Source organism: Atta colombica, unplaced genomic scaffold (genome assembly GCF_001594045.1).
Source record: "Atta colombica isolate Treedump-2 unplaced genomic scaffold, Acol1.0 scaffold107, whole genome shotgun sequence".
NCBI classification, from domain to species: Eukaryota; Metazoa; Arthropoda; class Insecta; order Hymenoptera; family Formicidae; genus Atta; species Atta colombica.
In genome coordinates, this window is record NW_017259192.1 from 4,939,159 (window position 1) to 4,954,288 (window position 15,130).

The following is a 15,130-nucleotide window of genomic DNA, read 5'->3' on the forward strand; positions in this document are numbered from 1 at the left end:
TACTAATATTTAATCAATTTTATTAATATAATGACCCCTTCGCGGCGCATTCGTATTTCGCGCATCGTACAAAAGCGTAAACTCTTACGCTTATTGTCGGCGATGTTTGTCGGTAAAAAGGAATATTTCTCCTTGTTGTCGATTTCTGGCATATAAAGCCAGAATATTAGTCAGGAGCAACAAAAGGTAAGTTCAATCTGGCCAGAAGAAAGAAGATATATGAAGTAGATTGGTGTGTAACACTAATGTTTTTAAAAGATATATGTGTAAAAATAGAAACTGAATATATTTGGGAAGGTAACTTGCTCGTAAATTGCGAGTTCTTATATTTTTTGAGTTACTTCTTATTGTTTAACTTTTCGTTGCGAATGGATCTTGTGAATTTGACATAGAATCAGAATACATTAAATTCTCTTTCCTATGAAAATTGTTCTTTGTATCAGATACTAACCAGCGTAAAACAAGGCAGAGGAATTTGATGATCAAATTATTGATTATGTTGAATGCGATGAAAGTGCTGTCGTATAAATATATTAATAACTTTTTATAGTGATATTGAGTTTTATAATCGCAAATTAATAATTAATAGTAAATACGATTTAATTTTTGTTAGTACTTTATTCCGCTTTATTTAAAATATTTTATCAATATTTCATTAAACATTTCATTAAATATTTAGAAAAATTTATGTTATCGTTTGTATTTTCGACGTTTTCATAATCTTGCATTACTAAATTTTGTTAATTATATGCTTCTATAATATAATTTTTATTATATTCCAAACAGCATTTATAATTGTATTGTACATTATATTGTAAACAATTATTATCATATTATTGAATGTATAAAAAATATTACAATAAAAGATAACATTAAAAAAGTTATGATGCTAATTATTTTATTGTGCATAATGCAATATGATTATTGATAATACAATAAATGAATAAAATAATTAGAGAGATATAAAAATAAAAATAAAATAAAAATTTAAAATATATTTACCTGCAAAGACTGAATTTATTAGTAGCTCGTTTTTTTACGAGTGAGTATACTTACAAAAGAAAGAGAATCATCGATAAAATCAGCGGGGGTAGTGGAAGGCCTCTTATACAAGTTGATTTGTTTTTATTCATTTAAATTTTTTTTGCAACTTTAAATTAATATAGTTTGCTCATTTAGAAGAATTCCAACTTTATTCAACAGCTTGCAAATTGCAAATATATCTGGTAAAAACAGAGCAATTTTTTTAATACTATCAAAGATAGTATTAAAATTTGTATTTTAATGCGAAATGATTAGCGAAATAAAAGAAAATAATTATAAATAAAAATATAAATCTAGAACAAATATATAAATACTCAACAAATATATAAATACAACAAATATATAAATACTCACAAAAAAGGATATATAATATAATCCGTTTAATTTAATCCGTTTAATCGTTGAAATCGCTGAAATAAATCTATCAAATTAATAGAAATTTCAACGATTTCAGCGATTTATTTTTGTCAGGAGCATCGCAAAAAAAATTGATATTGTTGTGTAATTGATGTATTGTCATGTATTTCTTCAAAGAACAGTGCGCGGGGACATTTTGCGATTTATAGGAAAAAGGCTCTCATATCTTTTCTCTTCTCAGACCATGCCGATTCTTCAATGTCATCAAACGTGGGCAACGACAAACCGCATCCGCCTGTTAATTTATTGTAACAGATATCAAGCTACCACAAACGTGACAAGCCCATTAGGTATTTACTTATGATATAATACGTGAATTAAATAAATATTAATTGCAACGATTATTATATTGTCAATATCATTATCTTTCTTGGAAAGATAATCAATGATTATCAACAGTGGTATTTGAGTCTATTGATATATCTATTTACCTTTCGCGATTTGTCTCAGCTGGTAACTGTTAACATTTCAAATAAAATCATAAATGTATATCAATAATAGATATAGAACGTATTTATAGTTCATTGTTATTTTAAGACCGTCTTAAGTAATGTTTTAAGATGTTAATACTCTCTGATTGATTCATAATATTTTAAGATTTTAAATATCTCGGTCTTAAATATAAGTTCCGATTATGAATACCAGCCATAGTCTTTATTACAAATAATTTATATTGCTAATTTGTCTTATTTCATCTAAAAAGAAGAACCCGAAAAACAAAAATTATAACATAAAATCTATTTCTCTTTTTTGTAAAAGTAAAGTATTTAATGAAGAAATCGATATCTGATTTTTCCGTTCTGATACATTTCATTTTATTACAAGAAACTGAGTTATTATTGTATTATCTCTTTTTCCGTGCACAATAATTAGATAAACGTGTAACTTGATTAATCTACAGTTATTTTTACATGTTTATAATATGAAGTTTAATTCACTTACCATTTTTTAACGTCTTCTTGTGAGATTTTTTGCATTTTAAACTCGATAAGTAATTCAAAGTTAATTTAAATTTTCTCGTTTATTTTCTAATTCTTTTCCGAATAAAAACTATTATTTATAAATAAAAAATTGCTATGTATAAATGAAAAAAATCTTAGCGTACGAATGCAAGAAAGTTAAACGTTTTTGTAAGTATATATACTCAATGCAATTTTATATAATCACTATAATATATAATTTGAAATGTATTATAAAAGAAAATTGATTTACATGGAAAATGATATAAGTAAGCAGAAATTGCAAATATTAATTTTAGATAGAAATTTTGTTTAATTATTATCTACTAGGATTTGCAGATTTAATAAGAATAATAAAGACATTTCACAAATATATTTTGATATTTATTTAAGACGATTTTACATATTTTGTGTTTTGAATAGATTTCACAAAAAAATACTTCAAAAGATTTATGGTAAATTTTTATGGTAAAGATACAAATTTAAATCTGCCGAAATTAAATTTTAAAGATAATTGCCAGACTGTCGTATATTAAACCTTTTTATTTTTTTAATTGTCACATTTAATGATTAAAAATAGGGAAAAATATAGACAATAAAAAATTGTCTGCATACAGTAAACTATAGACATTAATTAAGATTCGAATCGAGAATGCATAATTAATGATCTCAATGTCTCTTGATGTATATTTTACATTAGTTTCCGAGCAATTGTTATCGCGTGTTTTGATAATTTGTACGTTAAATAGATTAATATCAATGTAAGTTTATTAATAATATAAAAGATAATAAAAGAAAAAATTATTTTATCAATTTTTCAATGAGTTTAATAATCATAAGAGAAAAAGTGTATTTGATTCGTGTATATGCTTTTATGTGCATACATATCTGTGATATGTATATTATCTATTAATTATAAATTGAGATATCGTCTGGAAATTGAATAACAATAATAATGATTTATCTTTAATAATACTGTAGCAATTATTTCGAGCGTACTTTCTTTTACAAATGAATATTCTTTCTTTTTATGTTTTATATGCACATCTCTAATTATATACTAATATTATCATTCATGAAATACTTGCAATTGATAGTAAAAGTACTATAGAAGAGTTTTTTCTCTCTTTAATTTATTCTAAAATAGAATTCCAACGAAGAAAATTATGGTTATAGAGTTCAAGATATAATTATAAACATAATTGTTTCATAATACCTATATTTTGCTATATAATAAATTTGAATTATATAACGGCGCGCGTACCAAATAGTAATATAATTTTGGAATAATTATAGCTTAATTGCATATGTTGCTTTTGTAACGTATCATTTTGTGTCATGTGCTTTATATGTTAACATATTGATTTATAGTTTTTCATTAATATGTTTGGTACAAACTTCAATTTTCCCTCAACAATAACGAATGTCAAACATTTCGGATTCCTCATTTGATGTAATAAGGTATATGATGGTATATTTTAAAGGTAGCAATATTATAAATTTAATGAATCTAAATAGAATTAATATTTATGCTACTGTTCCATTTTGTAATCTACATCTTCCGTCTTAACTTTTATTTATAATGAGACACAAATTTACATAGAAAGATAGAATATGAAATGAAACAAGAGCCGATTCGAGGACAAAATGAATCATTAAACGAAAATCTTTATGAAGTTGGAATTATAGAGGCTATTTACGTTAGGAACCGCCATCTTTCAACGATCAATAAAATGAAATCCCTTCGATGGTCATATACCTTTAGATTCGCAGTAAGTAGGTACTAAACGGAACAAAGGTGTGTTACGTACATAGGATTCCACGTCTGAATAGAGAATGCATCGAATTTCTGCCTAAAGAATCAATGATGCGATGACGCGTATGTACGAAAAAAGTTGCATGAATATTCAGTTCAAAGTCTTCTTTATTTCAGAATTTCTTTCATAATTTTATATATCGTATATTTTAATGTACGTGCATTTTAATATTCAATATTTATTTTATATGTGTATATTTCGATTTCTAAAATACGTTTTGTATTTTATAATATACAAAAGTTATATAAATGAACTTTTACCTTTTGTGAAGTGAATTTTCTGACATAAATTATTAATAGATTATTTAAAAAATAGACTTTTATCTTATTTTAAAATTTATTATGCAACAAAGAAGAATTATTTTTTACAAATTATTTAATTTATCGAATGTTTAATAATAACGTTTGATATAGAGAGTCTTAAATATCGTATCTTTTATCTGCATTCTTGATATTTTCATTGTGAAAGTGTAATAATAACGTGGCCAGTTTATTAATTTTTTCCTTTATTAATCTTTCATATTTATTAATATAATAATTCATTTTTAATAATTCATTTTTAATATTTGTTGATAAAACAAATAGATGAAAATCGGCATATAATATAAATGTATATAATTATTCTCGCTTATTGATTATATAATATCATATTTAATGTTTCAGCAAATTTAATTTTAAAATAGTTCTTATATGGAAGAAATCCTATAATTTTATATAATGTGGAAGTATTTTAGTAATGTATAATTATTAGCAAATTTACAACTGATTTAAGTAATTTACAATTAAGAAAGAAAAAAAAATCATAAACTGAAGAAAACAATGTATAAATGTAAATTTCCTCGATACAAAAATTTTTTTAATATTTTGCATAAATGTCGTAACTAGAATATTAAATGTGTTTTAATATTTAAATTTATGCATAAACTTTGAATTTTGGAAAATCATATTGTATTATTCAATGTATTTTTTATTTAATTGAAATGTTGCAAAGTTGCAAATGTTGCAAAGTTAAGTGCTTTTCCTTTTGAGTTAGGAGAAAGCAATCCTTTATTGAGACTTGAAAAAGCTTTGGAACAACAAATCATTTCATCATTCCCAAGGGATTAAAGGTACCTATACAGAATGAGGCAGATATAGCATTATTACATTTAAAATTTTCTGTTCGTTTGGCTTTTAAGTAGAATATAACTTTAATACGATGTATAAGTGTTATATTATCAATTTTTTTTCCTTTTTATTTGAAATTATTAAATTACTCGTCAAAACGATGAAAGCATTAAAATGTGAATATGATATTAGAACTGCTTAATATGACGTTGGAATACTATTTAATTAGCAATCTAAATACATAACTTGTTTAAATGTATAAGCTCTTTATAGGAAAAATATTACAAATATATAATATAAAATATATATATTAATATATTTTTATTATATAATGTTTATTATATTATTTTATTATATATATTTTATTATATATTTTTATTATATATATTTGCAGTATTTTCTTTATGAATAGTTAATTCATTAAGGTGAATTATTATTTTTAATTATATTATATTAATTATATTATATTTTTAATTTTTAAAGAGAACGCGCAAAATTTAGTAGATTACTTAGATACAATCAAATATTCAGAATTATCGACATGTATTTAAGCGATCAAGCTATGTATTTAATTGCTAATTAAATCGTAATTCAACGATTTTAGATAATACATAACGTACATATATTAGACAGATTTATTGTAATGAACTATTACTTTGAAAGTGCTAATGCATGAACGATGTATAACCCTTTGGCGCTTTCAGTGGCTGAAACAATGATTTAATTGTTTAAAACATGTTCGTTTTTTAAAAAGTGAAATAGTTGTTGAAACTAAAAGCTATAGGAAATAGAAGCAATTAAGAATGTTGTGGCTATAATATCAGCTAAAAGCATTAGTCAAACAATTAATAAAAAAAAGTTCATCAACCAATTATATTATTCAAAAAATTTTGATGATATTCCGTATAATCCGTGAATACGTTCTAAAACCAAACACTACAAAAATCAAAATAATAAATGATTTAGCTTATAATGATTTTACGCAGTAAAATGGACATATTTTTCTGCCGTTTTAGATAACAATTTTTAAATAAGTAAATGGAACCAACTTTTGCATGAATATTTATTATTGTTTTATTAATATAAAAAGATTGATTCTTAATTATTTTTGCTTTTTTTCTTCTTAATCAAATTTGCAAAGATGATAATATTACAAAACGCAATTTTACATAAGAATCAAGACAAACAAAAAATTAAATAACTTTTAATAAGAGAATTGTGCTCAAATTTTACACATATATTCAGATTAATAGAACAATCTATAAAATTTTATATATTTTTAGTTATTTTTAGATATGACAAAGTCTTAATTACAGTTCGAGCTTCTCTTCTTTATTCACTTTTTTAATGTATTAGCCATAACTATCGGTTCATATTTGCTATAAAAAATATAGAGAACATCTACACATATATTATTCTTTCAGAGTTTTTGTTGTGATAAAATATAAAAAGATAAAAGTCACTTTTACTAAACGTTGTATATTTTACAATTCTGAATTCATAAATCATTGATTTGCAACTAATCGATAGCAAACTAAGTTTCTACTTTCTCTTATCTTTTAAATTATTTTAGACTATTATTTTTAATAATTAACAGAAATTATCTTCAAATTTTAGAATCATTATTTCAAAGTTTTCACAGTTTTAACAGTTTTAACAATTGTAAGTTTATTTCCTGCTGTTTTACAAAATCTGATTTAAACTATATATTTTATTAAACACTGTCTTTCTGTATATTTTTATTACATTTGTAATTTTTTATATATTTATTTATATTTTTTATATTTATAATTAATTGACAAATTTTTTTATATATTTGTTACAATTAGTAATAAATATATTTTTGAAGAAATATATAAAAGAATTTTGAGTTTGCGTATTACTAACTTTTATTTGCTCGTTGTAATAAAAAGAACATTAAGGTCGAAATAGAAGGATCAAAGAATATTAAAGAAATTGCGCTTTTTTGTATTATTATCACGGAAGTTTCATTAGGATTCTAAAAGTACATTAAAAAAATAAGTGAGAGTTCAAAATATTAAAAAATTCCTATTAAAGAACTATAATACGTTTGATTCTTTTTGACTTTATTAATCACTATTTTTTTTTAATGTCATAATAAAGTAATACTATATAATCCTTTTCTCTTCTTCTATCTTGTTTTTATGCGTATATTTTTGCAAAATGATTTAAAATACTTATTTGAGATAATAATTTTATTCTATTTCTTTTCCGACTTTTTACAATATAATTTTTATTTACAGTATTAATATAACTTCTAAATTATAACAACTTTGAAAAGTTAAAGTTAGAAAATTAGTATATCGAAAGTTTGTATGAACAGATGTGATAAAAAAAGTATGTCATATACTTTGAATGCGAGCAAACTTTTGACATTTTGATTCTCCAATTTTAATAGGTTATCATTTAAAAGTTATCATAGACATTTCAGTTATCAACATTTTGAAATTAGAAGTTTCTTCTTTAAACATCCTCCCAGTAATAGTTAAGAAATTAGCTATTACTCGTAATCCATGACCACTATAACATTATTATGTACAGCAGGCTTTTTCTCTCATAGTAAAGTTGCAAAGAAATAACTTAAAAGTATTAAAGATTACAGAATTATTTAAGATTACAGCATAATTTAAAAAAGTGTTATGTATGTCATACATGTATTAAGAACCAAATAATCATCTGAACTAAAATTCCGATATTTAAGCAAGTTACGTGTTTATTAAAACACGTAACTTGCTTTCCAATGAAATAAAAAACGTTTCTATATAAGGAAACGAAAGTCAACTGGAGTGCTCCAGTTTCTTTTTCAGCCAGTAAATTCCAGTCTTGAATTCCCGATGGAGCTTAAAAGATTCCTGTCTGCATACATATGTGTACATAAAGAAATGTTTTAATAATAAAAAAGAAAATATTATCTCAATTGATACAATTTTTACAATTGATGTGATTTTATGCTCAATAAATCATGCATAATTGATGTACAATCACTCGAGCTATTATACATATTACAAGCATGTTACAAGCATGCAGTTGCGAATCTTCGCACGTACAATCGTCGTTGATCATATCTATAATCCCTCTTAATACTTACTTTCAGAAATGCTCTCAAAAATTACCAATATCATTATAGTATCATATTATCATTTTATGTACAAATGTAAGCAAAAAAATTGATTTTTTCAACGTAGGTTGAAAACGTAGGTTGAAAACAATTTCAATACTATATATTATACTATATAATTTATATTTCATACTATATATTATACTATATAATTTTTGCTTATAAAACTATGAAATTTTATATATAAAAAATTTTTTATGTCGCAGACAAAATAAATTGTTATATTTATTAAACAAGCTAAATGGAAGTTTATAATATTAAAATTTAATTCTAATAACATAATCATTTTAAAATACGTTAGACCATGTTTGATGACGTTATATTTAAAGTGAAGTTTACTTTATAGATTTATCTCTCTAGCTTTCTATAGTCAACTGATAACAAACTAGACAATCTTTACTATACGAAGTATATCCTAACAGCCTTAGTTTAGTCATGAAACTTATCTATAACGCTAACATAAGTAAGTTTGATAATAACTCGATAAATTAATTTTCTTGATTTTAAAATAATTTTAAAATAATTTGATATTCTCTGACAAAATTATTTTTAATATTTTGAAAATTAATATTTTAAAAATGTAACAGAAATTTTATATTTGTGACATTTTAATAAACAAAGAAATAATAAGTAATTAAGGCAGTAAAATAAGCTTAAAACTCAACTATCGCTTTCTTAACATTTTGAATATCTACATAATTGAAATAGTAAATCGAGAAACATTTACTTCAGCGAAATCATATTTCATTCCATTCATTTTCGCACTTAAATGTAACTGAGCGTCATCATCACTGCATACTGTGTCACATTCATTTCCGTCTGGGTTGAAAACTCGCACTTTAACATAAACTTTAACATAAACGTCGAATTAGCACTTGACAGGAATCTAATTTCACGACGCGTCTCATGTATGTGTTTCGCGAAACATTAACTTTTCCTCTGTTTTTCCTCATCCAATATACGTTCGTGCATGTACATATGACCAGCAATAATTTCATTTGTCTAGTTTACCAGTTAGCGTTTCATAAGGCCAAGGTGGACATTGGATGCGCGTGCGAGTCAGTGATTTATTCGTGAACATGGGCGTCGACTATAGTGTGCTTGATATGAAGTATTTCACACTCGAAATTTTTTCATATGTGGAATTCCATACTTGGAAATCCGAAGAATGTACAAATTATTTTTTGACGAAATAATTAATTATTTAATATTTTATTAAAAATAAAAGTTGATTAAACTATATATGAAAAGTTGCGTGTTTACAACTCGATCGGCGATTGCCTCTTTCACGACTGTCGACTGGTATTTCACTAGTGCCCAGATGTAGCGCTTTGAATGAAATGAAAATGACATTGATCGCATTATTACAATATATAAAATTGATTTTGACAGAAGCAAATTAAAACTACATTGAATGATGTTTTATAATATAATGGAGGTCGAGAAAATAGAAATCTGTAATTTAAAAGATGCCGTTAATTTTTTGAAAAAAGATATAATCGTGATAGAAATTATATCACAAAAATGATATAATTCCTGCTTAGAATCCCGGCAACATCCTGCACTGTGGAAAGATCTTTTCCTGCTCTTAGGAGATTAAAAACTTATCTACGTTCTACGATGCTTTCAATTTTGTGAAAAAGTACGGCTGTTCTGCATATTCATTCAGATGTACAAAATTTTAATTTAAAAGCTATAATGAATGAATTTATAAGCAGGAACAAAATCCATAGTTCCACATTTGCCTGTTCTACATGATTACATTTATTATATATATAAAATATATATACCACATATAAAATATATGTACTATGTATAATAATGGCACAATTCTAAGTTGACGCCCCTGTGTGAACAGGTGCATAAACTTGTTTTTTTCAATTTGTGAAACTCAGTGCACTATGGCCCTTTGGGCTGTGTATTCGCGTCATATGGTTACATATCATTAGCATTATGTAGACAATGTATACGCCCGTGTATAACATATAGCTCTTGCTATGGGTGGACATGTGCTAGTCTTCCTCTTTCTCTCTCATTCACATTCTCTCTTTCTCTCTCTCTCTCTCTCTCTTTCTCTCTCTCTCAACGTTGCTACTGAAAATTTTACTATCCCTCTGGACCAACTAATAATAAACATAGCGACATATGTTAACATATGTAAATTACCTTTACAATTTTATATAATCAACTCATAAATCATAAAACACTTAGCACATGTAGAATTAAAGCATAGAATATATTTATATTAATAAATGAAGTGAGCTCTAGCAATGGTATTTTTTCTTCAACTGATATGTATGAACATATATACATACCAGTGTATAATAAAATAAAAATTAAAAATCTTATATTAGGTTTTGTGAATAAAATGAAGCAAATGTATTTCGAAATATGTTTTATAACATTATCTATATATGGGAATATCTGTAGTTAAATTTATTGTTTTGTAATAAAAAGACACGCTTGTACACAGCATTAACAAAGAAATAATTTAACAAATAACGCAAAAAAACAAATGTCTTGCAAACAAAAAGTTAAACACGTAATATATAGAATATTTTAATTTCATGTTTTTATTTTAAATTGAAAAGATTAACTTTTATTTTTTAGAAAAAAATTTACTTTGCGTTTATGTTTATAACTTTTTTATTACAAAAACCATCATATTCATACCGCGTGTCTAATTAACTTTCCATGAATAATAAGAACACAAAGCAGTGCTTTGAAAGCGTAGCATCAGCATACAGAAGATACACGAGCTTTATATAATAAAAAAAGCATTAATTAAGCAAACTGTAATCGAACTGTATATGGTTTAGTATCCAATGTACCCTCGCTGTTTGTGGGTAATATACGGAAAATTTAACAAATAATATTAGGAAATGAAGGCCTGTATGCCTGATTAATTAATATCATGAAATATTTTATAACGATCCATTAAATAATTTGTTTATTAATATAATAAAGAAAAGTGGAATCTCGATATATGAATATTTCCTATCAACTTTCTAAATCATATTCAAAAATCACAAACAAAATCTAAATCAGTGAATAGTCATTAATTACCCAGTGGCATACTTGACACTGATAATCAGTGAAGTTTAACTAAAAAAAGAAGAATATTTGAGCATTATATAGCTAAAATATTGATATTTGCATATTAATTTCAATTGTTCAATACTATATTTATTGAATTTAAGCACTAAAACAAGGTTAGTTAAATCACATAATAAAAATCAGTTAGATTAGGAATCTTACATTTAATTCACTGATTATTAGTGGCATACTTGGCACTGATATTAGTGATTACTGATTCAGATATAGAGAGAAACACTAAAGTCTTGCGTTAATGGCAGAGAATTATTTAAGTGAACTGCTAACACCATTTTTCTTTCTCTGCAGATCTCGACATCTCACAAATGTATCGTAGCAACCCTAACGAGAGAATAGAAGCACAATATGAACTATACAGTTCGCTCTTATCGTGAAACGTCAAGTACAAACGACAAATGTGATGAAAGTAAATCAAAATGTTTCATGTGTTTCGTGTGAATTAGATGATGAATGAAACTAAATAGGAGATTTTTACGGAAATACGTCACGTTTGAATATATAACGCGTTATTTTATTTCCTACAATACTTTATTTAAACTAACAATTTTCTTAAAAATAATATTTCTAGCGTGTAATGCAGTGTATTTTCGTGTTTTATCAAATTTTATATTGCATATCTAAGCACATTTTAATTTCGTCTCGCTTTCTTGTTTTACCAAATTCTACATTGTGCATACGTGCACAATGTAGAATTTGGTAAAACAAGAAAGCGAGACGAAATTTTTAATCTTGGACCTACATGATCTAATCTTAACTTTCTACAATTGCAATTATAATACGTATATCGCTTACTATATGCAGATGATAAATGTTATCAATAGTGTGGCGAAATAAATTAGAACTCCAGTTTCATCAAAAAATAGAAGTTGATGGGAAGTAAATGACTTAAGATATACTAGTGTATATCTTAAGTCATTTACTTCTGTCATGTTTATCTTTACACTTGATTTCACATAACGGCGTAACCGTTTCCTATTTTCTGTTTGAGATTACCTGTTTTAAAGATCGAATATGAAAACTGTTCAATGTACATTTATGTTAAACATTTTTTTTTAAATATAATGTAATGTAAAACGTGTATTTTACATAATTTTTTTTTACAATAATAATAATAATTTTTTTTTATATGAATCCGGCATATAGGTGATAGACATACATTATACATGTGAAAAACACTGTTACAGAGAAATTAATTCCTTTCATCTAGCCTGTATATATTCTCAGGATGCAATCATCATAATTCCGTGACTGCCATATCATGTGAATGCCATAATTTTCTATCAATGACACACCATTCTTCATACGATGCTTACTCACGATGATCGTTCGATAATTCTGTCATAGCTCTGACAACTGATAGGAAATGGAAAAATATCGACACCAGCGTGCGTCGTTCACTATATGCTATAGATAAAAAATTTTATCATGTTTTATTAAATAAATTTTCGATATAGAGATTAAAAATTTATCCTACTTTTATTAATTCTATTACTCGGCAATATTTATTATCTAAATGAGACATAATTAATAAAAAAAGATGTAATATTTTGATATTTTATTGTTTTTTAAATTACTAATTGCTACAGTTTGTTAAATCTGTTTGTAAGGCTTTTAAAACAGTTTTTTTCTATATCTTCGTTAAACATTAATAAAACATTAAAAAAACATTATTCCAGGCTCTGGTTACAGAATCTTTTCATAACTTTATTATATAAAATATAAACGCAAATTTATATATATAAAACTAATTATTCTCAATTAATTAAAATTGTAATAAAGCCTATCTTTTTATGTTGACTGAATTATTAGAGCATATTAGAGCATATTATAGTTACATATATTAAATAATAACGATAATAATTTTTCTATAATAATTTGCAATTAAGATAAAGAAATATGAATGAACAAATTTTGTAACGAAGTTTACGAGCTGGTTTATGAGCTGGTGTTATAAAAAATTTATATGCAACAAAAAAAATATGCAACATATTGGATTTTTTGTGGAATAACTTACTATACAGTCTTCAGTTGCAATATTAAAGTACATATATATTTTACACTATATAATAAAAGAAGCAGCGATAAGATATAAAAGTTTTTATTACATACAAGAAATTTGAAAGCGATCAGAAAGCCCACAGCTTTCAGAAAATCGCTATTCTCATAGAGATCCTCCCAAATATGATTTGCCATCATATAGAGATGTAACACAAACAAAAATGATGTAGGTATGTAGGTATGTGTATCAATCCGTAGAAATAAAATGTGATACTATAAAAGTGCAAAAAGATAAAATGATAAAATCTAAAGCTGCACTTTAATATGTAATTTAAATTTTATCAATAATGCATTTAGAAAATACATTAAATAGAAGAGAAATAATTTATATGACGTAATATGATTTTCTCAATTTTAGGTTTAAGTTAAACATTAAATTTAGGAATAATTACGTATATGTGAACCATTGATCTCTCAGTTTGCGTACTTGCATCTCTAAATATGAAAGAGCTTAAAACTGATCTATCTTTAAACGGTTAAACATCATAATAATATTTAATACTATCTGTCCGATTATTATGCAATGTTAATACCTGGTTTTAATATTTGAATAGTGAATCATCCCTTTCTACTGCTTAAATACTACTTAAATTTGCATCATGAATCGCTTCCTGTATATCTCTTTTAATTTGAATGATAATATTAGAAGGCAAATTTATCTACTATGTAATCTACTTGTAATCTATTTATAAATACATTGAAAAATGATTGTTGCATTTCTATATTTTTTATTTTTACATATTAGAAAAGAAATACACAGATAAATTATCAATTTCATATTATAATCATGAATAAATAAATTTTTTTATTATCACAATTCTTGAGAAAGAAGATTTTATGTAATGTATACATACATAAACATCAAAATCGTTGTATTATTTAATAAATTATGAAAAAAAATTTGTATTATTTATAAAACATAATTTTGAACTAATTAATAAATTAATATATTGTATGTATTAAAATAAAAGAAAAATAATATGTAACAAATTTTGTGAGTAAAAATGTTACTAATTATAAATAGAACTCATTACTACATAAATTCAAATCTATAATTGTTCTTTAAAAATATTAATTTAAGATGAATTTATGTAGGTACATATACTTTTTTAAATTTTAAATGGCTTTATACATGTCAGTTTCTGAACATTATGCGAATACTATATTATATATGTTTACTACTTCTAAAATAATAGAGAAGATCCATAAGAAAATCAGATTTAATTTAATGCATATTACTTCTTGCGTCATAAACAATCATAAGTGAACAAAAGCATTCATTTTTGCTACATGTAGTGTCTTTGTACATCTGCATCATGAAAAGTTCTTTTCGTTAATTTTTTCAAAAAGCGCAATTTCGTCATATTTTCAGTTTAATTTACATATCGCAATTTGCAAATAATAATTTAAATATTTTCTACACTTACATTGAAGTGTATTGCAATGATAATTTTATAACAATAGGTAGGTTTAAAA